The 20924-nt window shown below is 37.1% G+C and overlaps 1 protein-coding gene across 43 annotated transcripts in view; it reads right to left on the bottom strand.

The window, feature by feature from the left end:
• TASP1 (taspase 1) overlaps positions 1 to 20924 on the bottom strand; it is a 443904-nt gene that overhangs the window by 282256 nt on the left and 140724 nt on the right. For 4 of the 43 annotated variants that reach the window (XR_012419136.1, XR_012419134.1, XR_012419135.1 and 1 more), the window contains one exon: positions 815 to 960. The exons of the other annotated variants lie outside the window; for them this stretch is intronic. The gene's annotated coding sequence lies outside the window, so the exon portion shown is untranslated. The remainder of the gene's footprint in view (positions 1 to 814; positions 961 to 20924) is intronic. 43 annotated transcript variants of the gene reach the window in all.

Below are 20924 nucleotides of genomic sequence, written 5' to 3'. Positions count from 1 at the left end.
CTTTTCCTTGCTCTTCTAGGTGTGTCTATGAGGGTGCTGCCAGAGGAGGCTGACATTTGAGTCACTGGATTAGGAGAGAAAGACCCACCCTCAATGTGGGTACGTACTATCCAATTGGTTGCCAGCAAAGCAAAAACAAAGCAGGTGGATGAAGGTGGGATAACTTTGCTTGCTGGGTCTTCTGGCTTTTCCCTTTCCCATACTGGATGCTTCCTCCTGCTCCTCCTGCCCTTGGACATCAAACTCCAGGTTCTTCAGCCTTTGGATCCTTGCACTTACACCAGTGGTTTCCTGGAGGCTCTTGGGTCTATGGTCACAGACTGAAGGCTGAAGTGTCAGCTTCCCTGGTTTTGCGGCTTTCGGACTCAGACTGAGCCACTACTGGATTCTTTCTTCCCCAGCTTGCAGATGGCCTGTCATGGGACTTCACCTTGTAATCACGTGAGCCAGTTCTCCCTAATAAACTCCCTTCCACATACATAAATATCCTATAAGTTATGTCCCTCTGGAGAACCCTGACTAATACACATCTCAATGTAGAAATTTACTCAATATTCATTTTGAGTGTGAATACAGATGATAAAGCAGAACCTTGCTTTCTGTTCTAAATGATTTAAATTTAGTTATCTAAATTATAACACTCTAATTAGAGCATCAGGGACAAATGAACCCAGGGAAGGAGGGAAAAAAATCAGAGGCAACCATCACCAGTAAAAGTAGTACTCTTATCTATGGTGGTGCGCTAAGATCGTATCACTATATTGTATTTATCTGGGAAACAGAGTATAAGTATAAGCATTAGACTTATCCACACCTGAGAACTCCATTAGGAAAGTAGCCATAAAAGAAGCAACACTGTTTGTAATGTTCAGTTGATGCTCTTGTCAATCTTCTATCTGAATTCCTGCTCCATCAGAGAGACGGATCACATATGAGGAGAACCAGCTCTGGCTGTAGAACCTGAAATGAGTCACTTATGACATCCATGCTTTAGTTTCCTCATTTGAAAACCTAAATGGCTTAGCTTAAATAGTTTTATATTCCTCACAAGACAAAATATTTATACCTGAATGTAGTTTTAGAACTTTAATAACTTGCTGGTTGAAATTTAGTTAAGAGGCTTGCAATAGCCAGATGACTTAAAAAACCCTTTTAAAAAAGCTGCTAATTAATGAAAAAGTATACTTAGATTGAATTCAACTATAGAAAACTTAATTTTTTTTAGGGAAAAAGGTTCACTGCCTCACTGATTCCCTATTAAATAATTAACTACTGTATATCTGGGGTTTTACAATTATCTTGCAAGGAAAGTACTGTCATCTCCTCATCTGACAAACAAGAAAAGTGATTTGGAAGAACTGAGAGTCTAAGATCCAAGTATTGTGACTCCTAGTAACATGCTCATTCCATAACAGTCACTGCAGAAACCAGGCAAATATCATCACATGAATAAAGGAGATACAAACAAAGAAAATCCAAAGCCCCAAAAATCTGAGAACATGGACAAGAACATAGTAATAATTATCTGCAAATAAGGAGCACAACAGGTTCTGATACTAACACTTAGGACTGTAGATAGCCCCCAATTTTAACCAGAAAGTCCTATAAATAGTAAGTCACCAAGTACATCCCAAAGAAATAGAATTAAAGATATTATTTTGCCTCTAAGCCATGGTGTGCATTTCATGAGTCAAAAATAAATAAATAAACCCAAAATGCAGTTATAAACGTCTACAAATATGTAGATGTCATGTAAAATAAAGATTCCACTATACATATTGATTATATACATGGTATTAAGCCCACAAACAGAAAGAACATAAGCAAGATAGTTATAATACATCATAAATCTAACCTATAACTACTAGGCCAGCCATATATATTAAATATTTAATTAATAATTTTCTTAATGACTTAAAATTTAGAAGTAATTTATTGGGGTCATTTTGATATCTTTAAAAGCTGAAAAGGAAGTTTGAGCCGATGTTATTTCTCAATAAATTCCTCTGTACAAAGGAGAGGCAATATAAATCATTTCATCAGTTTTAAAGCTGTACCCAAAGTTTAAAAACGACACAGTGTTTAGAGGCCAAATAAAGTACCACAGAAAAAAGTGTTAAATTTGCTCACCACTCATTGCTTATCCCTTTCTCTATCCAATACAGTATCAAGGGAAGTTTTGAGCGTGGGGAAAGACACAACTGTTCTGAAGGAGGAAGGACAAAATGGTAATCATATTTTATTCTCTAAATCTGGGTAGAATTTAAGGAATATCAATACAGAAATTGTCCAAAAGTTGTCCTTACCACTAACTAGAAAAAGTATCTGATGAAAGAAGCAGATAAAAGAAGAAAGGGTCAAAATACAGGAAGGCCACTTCAAATAAGTCACGTAACAAAAGACAAACAGACAATATAAAATTTGGGACTCTTCAAGGTTTTAATTTGACACTATTATTAAGAAATAATACCAGGAAAAGGAGAAAATACATCAACTTGTATTACTTGTTAAATGTATTTATTTAATTTATTTTAGCCAGCAAGTTAATTTACAATTTTATTCAAAATTACCTAAGACTGTGCTTCCTAATCTCTTTCAGGTCATGAGAAAAAGACATATTTTTGACTAAAATTTTTCATATAGTCTCAGGAAATTCACAGAATGCTCCATAAAAACCCGTATGTAGATTCCATAGGGTCTACAAATCCCAAATTAAGAAACCACATGGCTGTAATTTTATTTCAAAATCTGTAAGCATATGACTTTAAACCTGTAGACTAAGGTTTCAATTTGATTTTGATTTTTTTTTTTCCTTGAAACGAAGCCTTGCTCTGTTGCCCAGGCTGGAGTGGACTGGTGCGATCTCAGCTCACTGCAACCTCTGCCTCCCAGGTTCAAGCCATTCTCCTGCCTCAGCCTCCTGAGTAGCTGGGATTACAGGTGCCTGCCACCACACCTGGTTGATTTTTGCATTTTTTAGTAGAGATGGGGTTTTGTTATGTTGGCCAGGCTGGTCTCAAACTCCTGATCTCAGGCGATCCACCTGCCCTGGCCTCCCAAAGTGCTGGGATTACAGAAGTGAGCCACCATGCCCAGTCTGATTTTGATTTTTAATACTGCTGCTGGACCCATGAACTACAGTGACACTATCATTGCCTACAGGCTAACATAAAAATTGCAGTAAAGGCAGGCGCGCCCAAGATGGCCAAATAGGAACAGCTCCAGCCTCCAGCTCCCAGCGTGAGTGACACAGAAGACAGGTGATTTCCGCATTTTCAACAGAGGTACCAGGTTCATCTCACTGGGGTGTATCGGACAGTCGGTGCTGGTCCGCGGATGCAGCTCAACCAGCGAGAGCTAGACCAGGGCGAGGCATCACCTTACCTGGGAAGTGCAAGGGGGAAGGGAACTCCTTTTCCTAGCCAAAGGAAATTGAGACACACAACACCTGGAAAATCAGGTAACTCCCTCCCTAATACTGCACTTTACCAAGGGTCTTAGCAAACGGCACACCAGGAGATTATATCCCACACCTGGCCCGGAGGGTCCCACGCCCATGGAGCCTCCCTCATTGCTAGCACAGCAGACTGAGATCTAACTGCAGGGTGGCAGTGAGGCTGGGGGAGGGGTGCACGCCATTGCTGAGGCTTAAGTAGGTAAACAAAGCTGCCGGGAAGCTAGAATTGGGTGGAGCCCACCACAGCTCAAGGAGGCCTGCCTGCCTCTGTACACTCCACCTCTGGGGACAGGGCATAGCTAAACAAAAAGCAGCAGAAACCTCAGCAGAGGTAAATGCCCCTGTATGACAGCTTTGAAGAGGTGAGTTGATCTCCCAGCACGGAGCTTGAGATCTGAGAACAGACAGACTGCCTGCTCAAGTGGGTCCCTGACCCCTGAGTAGCCTAACTGGGAGACATCCCCCACTAGGTGCAGACTGACACCTCACACCTCACACGGCTGGCTACACCCCTGAGACGAAGCTTCCAGAGCAAGAATCAAACAGCAACACTTGCTGTTCAGCAATATTCTATATTCTGCAGCCTCCGCTGCTGATACCCAGGCAAACAGGGTCTGGAGTGGACCTCAAGCAAACTCCAACAGACCTGCAGCTGAGGGTCCTGACTCTTAGAAGGAAAACTAACAAACAGAAAAGACACCCACATGAAAACCCCATCAGTATGTCACCATCACCAAAGATGAAAGGTAGATAAAACCACAAAGATGCGGAAAAAGCAGGGCAGAAAAGCTGGAAATTCAAACAATCAGAGCGCATCTCCCCCTCCAAACGAACGCAGCTCATCGCCAGCAATGGAACAAAGCTGGATGGAGAATGACTTTGACGAGTTGAGAGAGGAAGGCTTCAGTCGATCAAACTTCTAAGAGCTAAAGGAGGAACTACGTAACCAGCGCAAAGAAACGAAAAAACTTGAAAAAAGATATGACAAATGGCTAACTAGAATAACCAACGTAGAGAAGTCCTTGAGAAAACTGATAGAGATGAAAACCATAACATCAGAACTACACGACAAATGCACAAGCTTCAGTAACCGACTCGATCAACTGGAAGAAAGAGTATCAGCGACTGAAGATCAAATGAATGAAATGAAGCGAGAAGAGAAGTGTAGAGAAAAAAGACTAAAAAGAAATGAACAAAGCCTCCAAGAAATATGGGATTATGTGAAAAGACCAAATCTACGTCTGATTGGATTGCCTGAAAGTGACAGGGAAAACGGAACCAAGTTGGAAAACACTATGCAGGATATCATCCAGGAGAACTTCCCCAACCTGGTAAGGCAGGCCAACATTCATATTCCGGAAATACAGAGAATGCCACAAAGATACTCCTTGAGAGGAGCAACTCCAAGACACATAATTGTCAGATTCATCAAAACTGAAATGAAGGAAAAAATGTTAAGGGCAGCCAGAAAGAACGGTTGGGTTACCAACAAAGGGAAGCCCATCAGACTAACAGCAGATCTCTCAGCAGAAACTCTACAAGCCAGAAGAGAATGGGGGCCAATATTCAACATTCTTAAAGAAAATAATTTTCAACCCAGAATTTCATATCCAGCCAAACTAAGTTTCATAAGTGAAGGAGAAATAAAATCCTTTACAGATAAGCAAATGCTTAGAGATTTTGTCACCACCAGGCCTGCCTTACAAGAGACCCTGAAGGAAGCACTAAACATGGAAAGGAACAACAGGTACCAGCCATTGCAAAAACATGCCAAAATGTAAAGACCATCGATGCTAGGAAGAAACTGCATCGACTAACGAGCAAAATAACCAGCTATATCATAATGACAGGATCAAGTTCACATATAACAATATTAACCTTAAATGTAAATGGACTAAATGGTCCAATTAAAAGACACAGACTGGCAAATTGGATAAAGAGTCAAGACCCATCAGTTTGCTGTATTCAGGAGACCCATCTCACATGCACAGACACACATAGGCTCAAAATAAAGGGATGGAGGAAGATCTACCAAGCAAATGGAGAACAAAAAAAAAGCAGGGGTTGCAATCCCAGTCTCTGATAAAACAGACTTTAAACCATCAAAGATCAAAAGAGACAAAGAAGGCCATTACATAATGGTAAAGGGATCAATTAATCAGGAAGAGCTAACTATCCTAAATATATATGCACCCAATACAGGGGCACCCAGATTCATAAAGCAAGTCCTTAGAGACTTACAAAGAGACTTAGACTCCCATACAATAATAATGGGAGACTTTAACACCCCACTGTCAACATTAGACAGATCAACGAGACAGAAAGGTAACAAGGATATCCAGGAATTGAATTCAATTCTGCACCAAGCGGACCTAATAGACATCTATCAGAACTCTCCACCCCAAATCAATAGAATATACATTCTTCTCAGCACCACATCACACTTACTCCAAAATTGACCACACAGTTGGAAGTAAAGCACTCCTCAGCAAATGTACAAGAACAGAAATTATAACAAACTGTCTCTCAGACCACAGTGCAATCAAACTAGAACTCAGGACTAAGAAACTCAATCAAAGCCACTCAACTACATGGAAACTGAACAACCTGCTCCTGAATGACTACTGGGTACCTAACAAAATGAAGGCAGAAACAAAGATGTTTTTTGAAACTAAGGAGAACAAAGACACAACATACCAGAATCTCTGGGACATATTTAAAGCAGTGTGTAGAGGGAAATTTATAGCACTAAATGCTCACAAGAGAAAGCTGGAAAGATCTAAAATTGACACCCTCACATCACAATTAAAAGAACTAGAGAAGCAAGAGCAAACGCATTCAAAAGCTAGCAGAAGGCAAGAAATAACTAAGATCAGAGCAGAACTGAAGGAGATAGAGACACAAAAATCCCTTCAAAAAATCAGTGAATCCAGGAGTTGGTTTTTTGAAAAGATCAACAAAACTGATAGACCGCTAGCAAGACTAATAAAGAAGAAAAGAGAGAAGAATCAAATAGACACAATAAAAAATGATAAAGGGGATATCACCACTGACCCCACAGAGATACAAACTACCATCAGAGAATACTATAAACACCTCTACGCAAATAAACTAGAAAATCTAGAAGAAATGGATAATTTCCTGGACACTTACACTCTCCCAACACTAAACCAGGAAGAAGTTGAATCCCTGAATAGACCAATAGCAGGCTCTGAAATTAAGGCAATAATTAATAGCCTATCAACCAAAAAAAGTCAGGACCAGATGGATTCACAGCTGAATTCTACCAGAGGTACAAGGAGGAGTTGGTACCATTCCTTCTGAAACTATTCCAATCAACAGAAAAAGAGGGAATCCTCCCTAACTCATTTTATGAGGCCAACATCATCCCAATACCAAAGCCTGGCAGAGATACAAAAAAAAGGGAATTTTAGACTAATATCCCTGATGAACATCGATGCAAAAATCCTCAATAAAATACTGGTAACTGAATCCAGCAGCACATCAAAAAGCTTATCCACCATGATCAAGTGGGCTTCATCCCTGGGATGCAAGGCTGCTTCAACATACGCAAATCAATAAACGTAATCCAGCATATAAACAGAACCAAAGACAAAAACCACATGATTCTCTCAATAGATGCAGAAAAGGCCTTTGACAAAATTCAACAGCCCTTCATGCTAAAAACTCTCAATAAATTCGGTATTGATGGGACATATCTCAAAATAATAAGAGCTATTTATGACAAACCCACAGCCAGTATCATACTGAATGGGCAAAACTGGAAGCATTCCCTTTGAAAACTGGCACAAGACAGGGATGCCCTCTCTCACCACTCCTATTCAATATAATGGTGGAAGTTCTGGCCAGGGCAATCAGGCAAGAGAAAGAAATCAAGGGTATTCAGTTAGGAAAAGAAGAAGTCAAATTGTCCCTGTTTGCAGATGACATGATTGTATATTTAGAAAACCTCATCGTCTCAGCCCAAAATCTTCTCAAGCTGATAAGCAACTTCAGCAAAGTCTCAGGATACAAAATGAATGTGCAAAAATCACAAGCATTCTTATACACCAGTAACAGACAAACAGAGAGCCAAATCATGAATGAACTCCCATTTTCAATAGCTTCAAAGAGAATAAAATATCTAGGAATCCAGCTTACAAGGGATGTAAAGGACCTCTTCAAGGAGAACTACAAACCACTGCTCAGTAAAATAAAAGAGGACACAAACAAATGGAAGAACATACATGCTCATGGATAGGAAGAATCAATATTGTGAAAATGGCCATACTGCCCAAGGTAATTTATAGATTCAATGCCATCCCCATTAAGCTACCAATGAGTTTCTTCACAGAATTGGAAAAAACTACTTTAAAGTTCATATGGAACCAAAAAAGACCCTGCAGTGCCAAGACAATCCTAAGCCAAAAGAACAAAGCTGGAGGCATCACGTTACCTGACTTCAAACTATACTACAAGGCTACAGTAACCAAAACAGCATGGTACTGGTACCAAAACAGATATATAGACCAACGGAACAGAACAGAGCCCTCAGATATAATACCACACATCTACAGCCATCTGATCTTTGACAAACATGACAAAAACAAGAAATGGGGAAAGGATTACCTATTTATTAAATGGTGCTGGGAAAATTGGCTAGCCATAAGTAGAAAGCTGAAACTGGATCCTTTCCTTACTCCTTATATGAAAATTAATTCGAGATGGATTAGAGACTTAAATGTTAGACCTAAAACCATAAAAACCCTAGAACAAAACCTAGGTAATAACACTCAGGATATAGGCATAGGCAAGGATTTCATGTCTAAAACATCAAAAGCAATGGCAACAAAAGCCAAAATTGACAAATGGGATCTAATTAAACTAAAGAGCTTCTGCACAGCAAAAGAAACTACCATCAGAGTCAACAGGCAACATTCAGAATGGGAGAAAATTTTTGCAATCTTCATCTGACAAAGGGCTAATATCCAGAACCTACAAAGAACTCAATCAAATTTACAAGAAAAAAACAACTCCATCAAAAAGTGGGCAAAGGATATGAACAGACACTTTTCAAAAGAAGACATTTATACAGCCAACAGACACATGAAAAAATGCTCATCATCACTCGCCATCAGGGAAATGCAAATTCAAAACCACAATGAGATACCATCTCACACCAGTTAGAATGGCAATCATTAAAAAATCAGGAAACAATAGGTGCTGGAGAGGATGTGGAGAAACAGGAACACTTTTACACTGTTGGTGGGACTGTAAACTAGTTCAACCATTGTGGAAAACAGTGTGGCAATTCCTCAAGGATCTAGAACTAGAAATACCATTTGACCCAGCCATCCCACTACTGGGGATATACCCAAAGGATTATAAGTCACGTTGCTGTAAGGACACATGCACACGTATATTTATTGCGGCACTATTCACAATAGCAAAGACTTGGAATCAACCCAAATATCCATCAGTGACAGACTGGATTAAGAACATGTGGCACATATACACCATGGAATGCTATGCAGCCATAAAAAAGGATGAGTTCGTGTCCTTTGTAGAGACATGGATGCAGCTGGAAACCATCATTCTCAGCAAACTATCGCAAGAACAGAAAACCAAATACTGCATGTTCTCATTCATAGGTGGGAATTGAACAATGAGATCACTTGGACACTGGAAGGGGAACATCACACACCGGGTCCTATTGTGGGGAGTTGGGGGGCGGGGAGGGATAGCATTAGGAGATATACCTAATTTAAATGACGAGTTAATGGGTGCAGCACACCAACATGGCACATGTCTACATATGTAACAAACCTGCACGTTGTGCACATGTACCCTAGAACTTAAAGTATAATAAAAAAAAAAAAAAGAAAATTGCAGTAAAAATTTGGAAACTAGATTATTATGTGAAAATCACATTTCGTATTTTAAAAAAAAAAGGAGGAGGAGGATCATTGGAGAAATGACTGGTTCTGGGTCTCTAGGTCTTGTGAAAAATGTATTCAAGAAGAGTCTGAGGCATCTTGTTCTACCTAAAAACAAGGAAATTACTAAAGATAGTAAAGTCAGAGATCACAGAAACCAACATAAAGGGGCTCCATTGCCAAAAGATGGACAATTTCACCAGCTAAAATAATGGTTCCAAATGTGTCTCACAAGCCTCCAAAACAGATCCCTGAAATTTCCACTTCTAGTTAGGATGAATAAACTTCCAAGAGTCCATTACTCCCACTGTAATAACAATAGCAAGCCAGATAAGTTACAAAGCCATGGATTTTTTTGATGGAACCACACAAATATCTCAATGAACATAATTCCCAAAAGAGATAAGCCTTTCCTATGAGAAAACTGAGCCATGGTCTCTTTTATTCCTAAGGAAGCAGTGGAAAAATAATAAATGCTATATATGAGGATAAGAAACTAGTTGAACTTTAGCAAACTTTAAAGGACTACATGTGAGCTAACATGATGAATTAGAACCAAAAGAAATCCCATTCACTAAACAAGGCTGAATCCAATCATCAATTCTTTCCTACAGGTCTTCACTAATAGCTCAAAAAATGTGGGGTAGAGCGGGAGAGTTGAAAGATATCCACACCCTGAGGTGCACAAGTCCTTTGGCAAGTGAAAAGCAGCAGTATTCTGAAGTCTGGAGACACAACAGGAGAGCTGAAGGAGAAGAGCCAAACTGGATGCACAGAGCCATCCATCACTTACTGCAAGGCAGCAGCTACCAAACAATGGGAAAAGTAAAAAAGAGCTGAGAGAAATCCCTCAGAAGAACACTGGATCTTCCCTAAGTGCACTGTAACTGTACTCCAAAGTGTGAGACCAGAGTGGTAAGACAAAGGAAGATCTCATAGGTGGGTGAAAGTAAAAATATCCCCAGAGACCCAATAAGCTGAAAGTTAGACTGTAAAAGACAGAAGGCAAGAAAAAGAGACAGGTTCCCCCGTGATTCCTAAAGCTGACAGCCAGTTTATAAATAGATAAAGAGATACCTGGAGCTTTGCTGGTGCTCAGATCCCAGCCTCTGCTGAATAGTAAGACTTGACACTACCATCAAAATATCTTAAGCCAGCATATGGGAACAAAAAAGAGCCCAAAGCGCCAGGGCAATCCTAAGTAAAAAGAAGAAAGCTGGAGGCATCACATTATCTGACTTCAAATTATACTACAAGGCTACAATAACAAAAACAGTATGGTACTGGTACAAAAACAGACACATAGAACAGTGGAACAGAATAGAAAACACAGAAATAAAGCCATACACCTACAACCATCTGATCTTCAACAAAGCTGACAAAAATTAGCAATGAAGAAAGGACTCTGTATTTAATAAATGGTGCTGGGATAACTGGTTAGCCACACGCAGAAGAATGAAATTGGACCCCTACCTTTCACCATATACAAAAATTAACTCAAGGTGGATCTAAAACTATAAAAATTCTAGAAGAAAACCTAAGAAATACCATCCTAGACATCAGCCTTGGCAAAGAATATATGACTAAGACCTCAAAAGCAACTGTAATAAAAACAAAAATTGACAAGTGGGATCCAATTAAACTACAGAGCTTTTGCACAGCAAAAGAACCCATCAACAGAGTAGACAGGCAACCCACACAATGGGAGAAAATATTTGCAATCTATGTTTCTGACAAATGTCTAATGTATAATCTGACAAATGTCTAACGAATGTATAAAGAACTTAATAAATTAAAAACAAATAATCCCATTAAAAAGTGGGCAAAGGACATGAACAAACACTTTTTCTTTTCTTTTTCTTTTGTGTGTGTGTGTGTGTGTGTGTGTGTGTGTGTGATGCAGACTCATTTTGTCACCCAGGCTGGAGTGCAGTGATGCAATATTAGTTCACTGCAGCCTCTGCCTCCCAGGCTCAAGTCATTCTAGTGCCTCAGCCTCCTGAGTAGCTGGTACTACAGGCACCCACCACGACGCCCAGCTAATTTTTGTATTTTTAGTAGAGATAGGGTTTCACCATGTTGGCCAGGCTGGTCTTGAACTCCTGACCTCAAGTGATCCACCCGCCTCGGCCTCTCAGAGTGCTAGGATTATAGGCGTGGGCCACTATGCCGGGTCTGAACAAACACTTTTCAAAAGAAGACATACAAATGGCCAACAAACATACCAAAAAAAAAAAAAATGTTCAACATCACTATTGATCAGAGAAATGCAAATCAAAATCACAATAAGATACCATCTCACACCAGTTAGAATGGCTATTGTTTAAAAGGCAAAAAAAAAAAAAATATATATATATATATATAGGTGTTGGCAAAGCTGTGGAGAAAGAACACTTACACACCATTGGTGGGAATATAAATTAGTTCGACCACTGTGGAAAGCAGTTTGGAGATTTCTTCTCGAAGAACAAAAACAAAACTACCATTTGACCCAGCAATCTCATTACCAAGTATATACCCAAAGGAAAATAAACTGTACTACAAAAAAGACACATGCACTCATATGTTCATCACAGGACTATTCACAATAGCAAAGACATGGAATCAACCGAGGTGCCTATTAATGGTGGATTAAAGAAAATGTGGTATATATATGCCCTGGAAAATACATAGATACAAAAAAGAATGAAAACATGCCCTTTGCAGCAACATAAAAGTAGGTGGAAGTCATTATCCTAAGCAAACTAACACAAAACAGAAAACCAAATACCGCATATTCACACCTACAAATGGGAGCTAAACACTGGGTACATATGGTCATAAATATGAAAACAATAGACACCAGGGACTACTACAGGGGAGACTGATGGAGGGGTGCAAGGGCTGAAAAACTACCTACTGGATACTATGCTCACTACCTGGGTGATGGGATCATTTGTACACATAAACTCAGTGTCACACAATATACCAGTGTAACAAACCTAAACATGTACCCCCTGAATCTAAGACAAAAACTGCAATTACTTTAAAAAAAAAAAAAAAAAAAGGTGACACAAGGTAAAGCTGTTACTTCACTCAGTTTTTGAATTTTGTTGAATAGACTGTGATACTTGGAGCATTTGCAGCCACCTTATGACCATAAAGGGGCAAGCCTGAGTATCAAAGTCAAGAGTTGAGGATGGTGGAGCAGAAAGATGGAAAGGAATGGAGTCTTTGATGCGAATAAACCAACCACCAACCACTGAAGAACCTTTTTTTTTTTTTTTTTTTTTAACTTTTTTTTTTTTTTTGAGACGGAGTCTCACTCTGTCGCCCAGGCTGGAGTGCAGTGGCCGGATCTCAGCTCACTGCAAGCTCCGCTTCCCAGGTTCACGCCATTCTCCTGCCTCAGCCTCCCGAGTAGCTGGGACTACAGGCGCCCGCCACCTCGCCCGGCTAATTTTTTGTATTTTTTAGTAGAGACGGGGTTTCACCATATTAGTCAGGATGGTCTCGATCTCCTGACCTCGTGATCCGCCCGTCTCAGCCTCCCAAAGTGCTGGGATTACAGGCTTGAGCCACCGCGCCCAGCCTGAAGAACCTTTCTTTAGAATCTCTCCTGTGAAATAATAAAGCTTGTTATTTAAGCCAAAAAAAGGTGGTATATATAAACCATGGAATACTATGCAGCCATAAAAAAGAATAAAAATCACACCTTTTACAGCAACATGGACGGAGCTCAAGGCCATTAGCTTAAATGAAACAACTCAAAAACAGAAAATGAAATACTATATGTTCTCTCTCATAAATGGGAGCCATACAATGAGTACACATGAACATACAGCGGGAAATAAAAGACACTGAGGACTTCAAATGAGTGGAGGGTGAAAGGAGGATGAGGGTTAAAAAATTACCTACTGGGCACAGTGTTCACAATTTGAGTGTTGGATACACTAGAAGCCCAAACCTCACTATTATGTGACACATTCATGTAACAAACCTGCACACACACACCCTGGACCCATTAAAAACAAAAACATATATGTAAAGGTTTTATATGTATAAAGGGCTGAAATATTTCATATCTATAAAATATTTATATATGTTTATATGTATAAAGCATTTTTATATATTTATTTATATATAAATGTATATATATGCATACACATATACATATGTATACATATACACATGTATATTTATGTGTGTATATACACACATACACACACATATATATGTATATATATCTGAAGCCAAAGTGAACTGAATCTACTGCTGCAAGAACACCCAGTTCGAACTCAACTATGGATGAGATTGACTCAATCTGTCATACTAGATGCATGGAGTAAGAAAGAGTGTACCCTTTTTTAGAGGCAAATTATCTTCTGCAGTCTCTTCTGTTTTCAAATATAATGTTTAGTATACAATCAACAATTATAAGACATATGAAAAAGAAAGAAATAATGTGGGAAACAAGAGAAGGAATAGGCAACAGAAGTAGAAGTAGTCCAGACGTTGGAATTATCAGATAAGGTTTATAAATGAAAAATAATTTATGTAAGTGAAAAATATTCACAAAAGATGGGAAACTCCAACATAGAAAACCTATTAAAATAAATCAAAAAGAAATACACAAAATGAAAAAGTATCAAAAGTGAAAATGCATTCAGTGGGCTTTAGAGCAAGCAACAGACAGCAAACAAAAGGATGGTTGAACTTGATACAATCATGAGAAATTATCCAAACTGAAATACAAAGAGGAAAGAATGAACGAATAGGAATGCAATACCCAATATCTGTAGAAAATATCGAATGCATGTAACAGCAGTCCCAGAAGTAAAAGAGAGAACACACCAGAATAAATATGTGAAAATACAATAGCTAAGAATTTTCCACACCTAACAACCCAATAACCTCAGAAAACTCCAAAATGGATAATGCAAACACTATCACATTTAAGGACACCACAGTAAAACTCCTTTTACAAACAGATGGGGAAAAAAAGATACATTACATACAAAGAGACCACTACAGATACTTCTCACCAGAAACAATGGATGCAAAAAGATAGTGGGATGACATTTTTTTAATTATGGAAGGAAAAAAGCCAACACAGAATTCTCTATGCAGAGAAAACATCCTTCAAAAGTGAAGGGAAAGGAAAGATATTTCTGATAGACAAAGCTGAGAAGACTAATCATCAGGAAACATGAAATATAAAAATACTGAAGGGCATTTGTTCAGGTTAAATGAAAACAATACCAGAAAGAACCCTGAGTTCTTTCTTTAAAAAGAAAGCACCAGAAAGTGGTACTCATTCAGTAAGTTTAAAAGCATATATATTTAGTGTGTGTGTGAGTGCATGTGTAAATTTTTTAAAAGACAACTGAATATCTAACGCAATAATATATTTTAGAGCTTATAACATAATATGCCCAGAGCTCAAAGGATGGGAAAGAAATAATGAACTTTAATACTTTTTAAAGTTCCTTGCATTGTCATAAAGTAATACTATCCTAAGTGGACCATGGTAAATGAATGGTGTATATTATAATTTCCTACAGCAACTACAGAAAACATAATACATAGAATAGCAGTAAGATATTTATGGAGAAGAAAAGAACAACAAAAAAGAAAGAATAGAAAACAAAAAGCAAGTCTCATTACATCAATACTTAACATTAAATGTAAATGGACTAAGCACTCCATGTAAAAGGCACAGGTTATCAATCTAGAATAATAATTTTATTAATAAATGGGAGACCCAACTGTTGTTTGTTTATAAGAAATATACTTTACTATATAGACAAAATGGGCTAAAAGTAAAACAGATTAAAAAATAGCAGATAAGTACTAAGGATAAGAAAGTTGCTCTGACTATATTAATATTAAACAAAGTTACATAAAAACAAAGAGAATTATCCAGAGATAAAGAGAATATTTTATGATGAAAGTGTCAATTATGGGAGTGTCAATTAGTAGAAGACATAACAATCTAAATGTGTGTACACTTAGCAACAAAGCAGCTAAATAATGGGAAAAAATATATTGGATGTAATAGATTGTAATATGTCAAATATATAAAAATCATAAATCAGCAATTTTACAAATGAGCAAATAAATAAATAAGAAATTTTTTAAAAAATACATAAAATACACAAAATACATAATTGGATGTCTTAGGAGACTATCTGTGCATCATCTCATTATTTTGAAAAATAGTATATTAAAAGAAGATGTGAACATCTTTTATGCCTTTACTTTATGAACTATTCCTCTGGGTAGTCAAACGGATGATAAGCAAAAGGTCATCTTTTTATAAAAATTACAGTTAACAAATGCAGAAGAATGCATAAAACTCTGGCCTATAGTCACACAATGGAGTATTAAACAACAGCTACAATAAGTGCACTAGAGTGACAAGGCAACTATATGGACTATTATAAAAGTATATTTAGTAAAAGAAGTAAAACACAGAGGACTATATAACATATGATACCATAGTCCTATAGGTCAATAAAAGCCATAAAATTAACAATATATTATTTGGGGATGCATATATACACAATTAAACATTCTGTTTAAAGCAAGGAAATGATACACAATTCAGAATAGCGGTTACCCATGGAGAAGAATTTGTGACAAGGAAGAAGAGGCTGCAACAGTATTATTAATCAGAGTGACACAAGCAAGATGGTGGAATAGAAGCTTTCTATCATCAATACCCTATAGGAGCATCAATTTGACAACTACCTACAAAGCAAAATATATCTATGGGAGTCCAGAGTCCAACAGAGAAGTTTTAGCACACAGTTGGAATACAAGATCCAGAATAAATGCATTGAATAGAGTAAGAAGAGGATGGGTAAGAGCGATGACCCTCATCGCCCCTATCCCAAGGTGGCACAGCTCAGTGCCTAAAGAGATACCCTCACCCACAATTTCTCTCACAATGGAAAGTGAGAGTGCAGTGAGTAAGCTCTTGGGTACCCCAGCTGTGCAGGATGCTGTCCAGGAAGCCCACTTCTTTCTTGCCCCATCCAGAATACTGAAGTGATTGGCATAATCAAGTAGTTGAGGAGGTTAGGAGAAGGAAGGGGAGGGAGGCCATGATGCTACTAACCACTCCATGACTCCTTCAGAAAGCCTGCACACAAGCCATGTGGGATGCCTTGCCTGTGTAACACCCCTAAACAGCCCCATGGACACCCCAAATTCTCTACTCACAATACCTTCCCTAAGGCCAACTCCCCAAGCATGACCCCATGGATGGAAAATAGAAATGTCTTGTGCAGATAGCCAGCTCAACTCTGCAGGACTGAAAAAATGCATAAAATATTAAGAATACCTCCCCAAAACAAAAGGGAGTAAGAGATGTGGAATAGGCGTAAAAAATGGTTTAAGAGAGTCTCAGAACCCCTAGCTGGGCTGACTGATGAAGGTGTTTCTCTCTTGAAACTAGTTAGTAAAGACTGGAGGATGTAATTGCTTCTTCAACTGCAAAGCCAGTAATGCAACATGTCAAAGAACAAAAAGTTGAGGAAACATGACACTATCAAAGAAACATAATAATATTCCATTAATTGATCAAAAAAAATGGAGATTGACAAATTGTCTGAAAAAGAATTCAAAATAATTGTTTTAAGGAAGCTCAGCAAGCTATTAAAAAAAACAATAAAAATCAGAAAAACATACATGAACAAAATAAGAAATTTAATAAAAAAAATTAAAATCATGCAAAATAATCAGATTCTGAAAAACACAATCGATGAAAGGAAAAAATTTAATAGAGAACATTAACAGCAGACTTGATAAAGAATCAATCTGATAAAGACTTGAAAGAATCTGTGAACTCAAAGACAGGTCATTTAAAAATATTCCATCAGAGGAGAAAAAAGAATGAAAAGAAATAAAGCCTATAGGATTTATGGAGTACCATCTAGCATTATGGAAGTTCGAACAGGAGAAGAGAAAGAGAAAGAAAGACACATAGCTTTTTTATAAGAGTTAAAAACTACTCAAATCTGGGGAGAGATATAGGCATCCAAATACATGAAGCTCAAATGTCTCTAAACAGCTTCCACCGAAAACATACTTCATCAAGATACATTAAAATCAAACCATCAAAAACCAAACACAAAGGGAGAAAATTTTAAAGCAGCAAGAGAGGCTCATCACATACAAGAAAATTCCCAAAGGTATCAACAGATTTCTCAGTAGAAACCTTGCAGGCCAGGAGAGAGTAGGATAATGTATTTCAAGTGACAGAATTAAAAACAAAAACAAACAAAATCCTGCCAACCAAGAATATTTTACCTGGCAAAGCTGTCCTTCAGAAAAGGAGAAATAAAGGCTTTCCCAGAAAAACAAACTTGAAGGAGTTCACCACCATTAAACTTGTTTTACAAGAAATGCTAAAGGGAGTTCTACTAGCTGAAATGAAAGGATGCTATTTAGTAACATGAAAACATATCAAGGTATAAAACTTATTGGTGAAGGAAACAACATAGTCAAGTTTAGAATACTTTCATACTGAATTGATGGTATATAAAAGACATAACTCTAGTATAATGGTTAAAAAACAAAAATATTTAAAAATAACTATAGCTACAATAATTTGTTAACAGATACACAATATAAAAAGACATAAATTGTGGTATCAAAAACATAAAATGGATGGGGGGATAAAACTGTAGAGTTTTTATATCTAATCAAAGTTAGTTGTTAGCTTAAAATAGATTTTCATAACTATAAGATTTTTATGTATGTTTCATAGTAACTACAAAGCAAAAGAGCACATTACAGAAAATCATCAAATCACAAAGAAAGAAAGAAAAGAAGAACAAAGGATCTACAAAACACCCAGAAAATAACAGAACGGCAATAGTACATCCCTACTATCAATAATTACATTGAATATAAATATATTAAATTCTACAATAAAAAGGCAAACAGTGGCATACAGACCCAACTATATGCTATATACACTCACTAAAGCTTTAAGGACACACATAGATTAAAAACGAAGGTATGAAAAAAGATCTAAACGAAAACCAAAAGACAGCAGGGGTAGCTATATTTACTGTAAAACAAAATAGACTTCAAGTCAAAAAGTGTAACAAGAGATGAAGCAGGTCATTACAGAATGATAAAGTGATTAATTCACCAAAAGGATGTAACAACTGTAAATACATATGTACCCATCGTCAGAATACCTAAACAAATATTAACAGATCTGAAGAGGATAGATAACAATAAAATAATAGAGAACTTCAATATCCCACTTTCAACAATGGATAGATTACGCAAACAGAAAACTAATAAGGAAATATTAAATTTGAACTATATGTTAGATCTAATGGACCTAACACATACAGAATATTCCATCCAACAGCAGCCAAATATACATACGTCTCAAGTGCACACAGGATACTTTCCAGGAGTGCCAGGCCACAAAAACACTCTTAACAAATTTAAGAACACTGAAATCACACCAAATCTTTTCCAACCACAATAGAATGAAACTAGAAATAATAGGAGGAAAACTAGAAAATTTGCAAAAGTATGGAAATTAACACACTCTGAAAGAAACAATGAGTCAAGGAAGCAATTAAAAGGGAAATTTTAAAATATCTGAGACAAACAAAAATGGAAACACAACATAACAAAATGTATGGGTACAGAAAAAGCAGTTCTAAAAGGGAAATTAACAGCAATAAACATCTACATGAAGAAAGAAAGACCTCAAACAACCAACCTAATTTTATACTTCAATACACCAGAAAAAGAAAAACAAACTAAAGCCAAAGTTAGTAGAAGGAAGGAAATAACAAAGATCAGAGCAGAAATAAATAAAATCAAGACTAGATAACCAATAAAAAAGATCAACAAAACTAAGAGCTGTTTTTAGAAAAGAGAAACAAAATTGACAAATGTTTAGCTAGACTAAGAATAAAAGAAAAAAGACTAAAATAAAATCATAAATGAAAAAAGACACATTACAACTGATACCACAGAAATCCAAAAGATTATAAGACACTACCATGAACAATTATATGCCAACAAATTATATAACCTAGTAGAAATGTGTAAATTCCTAGAAACATACAATCTACCAACATTGAATCATGAAGAAAAAGAAAATCTCAACAGACCAATAAGAAGCAAGGAAATTGAATGAGTAATCCAGAATCTCTCATCCAAGAAAAGCCCAGAACCTGGCAGCTTTGTTACTAAGTTCTATCAAATGTTTAAAGAACTAATAACAATCTTTCTCAACTCTTTCAAAAAATCAAGTAAGAGGGAATATTTCCAAACTCATTTTACAAAAGCAGCATTGTCTTCATACCAAAACTAGGCAAAGGCATTGTAAGAAAAGAAAATTACTGTCCAATATCCCTGATGACACAGATGCAAAAATTCTCAATAAAATACTAGCAAACTGAATTCAATAGCACATTAAAATGTTCATTCACCATGACCAAGTGAGATTTGTCTCCGGAAGGTAAGGATGGCTCCCATATGCAAATTTATAGATGGGACACACCACATTAATAGAATGAAGGACAAAAACCATATGATCATTCAATAGAGACAGAAAAAGCACTTGAGAAAATTCAACACACTTTCATGATTAAAAAAAGAAATTCTCAACAAATTAGGTACAGAATGCACCTCAAAACAATAAAGGCCTCAACTTCAATGGTCAAAAGTCGAAAGCTTTTCCTCTACCATCAGGAACAAGATAAGGATGCCCACTCTCATTGCTTCTTTTCAACACAGTACTGCAAGTCTTAGCCAGAGAAATTAGGCAAAAAAAAAAAAAAAAAAAAGACAGAGAATTTTGGTACATTGTGTTTCCATTTTTGTTTGTCTAAACAAAAAGGCATTCAAATCAGAAAGGGAGAAGTAAAACTGTTACTATTGGCAGATGCCAAAATCTTATATATAGAAAACTGTAAATACTTCATCAAAAAACTATTAAAATAAACAAATTCAGTACAGTTGCAGGACACAAAATCAACATATAAAAATCAGTTGCATTCCTATACGCTAACAATAAAACATCCAAAAAGATATTAAGAAAAAAATCCCATTTATAATAGCATCAAAAAGAATAAAATATTTAGATATAAATTTAACTAAGGAGATAAAAGACCTGTACACTCCAAACTACAAAATATTGGGCTGGAACCAGTGGCTCATTCCTATAATCCCAGCATTTTGGGAGGCCAAAGCATGAGGATCACTTGAGTCCAGGAGTTTGAGACCAGCCTGGCAACACAGCAAGACCTCATCTCTACAAAAAATAAAATAATATCCGGGCATGGTGCCACATATCTGTAGTCCCACCTACTCAGAAGGCTGAGGAGGGAGGCTCACTTGAGCCCAGGAGGTGATTCCAATGAGCCATGATTCTGCAACTGTACTCTAGCCTGGGTGACACAATGAGACCCTATCTCAAAAGAAAAAAAAAAAAAAGAAAAAAAAAAACAAATAAAAGGTATAAAATAATAAAGAAACTGAAGAAAAAAAGTGCAGATACCTGTGTT

Source organism: Macaca fascicularis, chromosome 10, assembly GCF_037993035.2.
Source record: "Macaca fascicularis isolate 582-1 chromosome 10, T2T-MFA8v1.1".
Taxonomy (NCBI): Eukaryota; Metazoa; Chordata; class Mammalia; order Primates; family Cercopithecidae; genus Macaca; species Macaca fascicularis.
The sequence above is the reverse complement of the archived record's forward strand: the minus strand, read 5'-3'. Positions and strand labels throughout refer to the sequence as shown.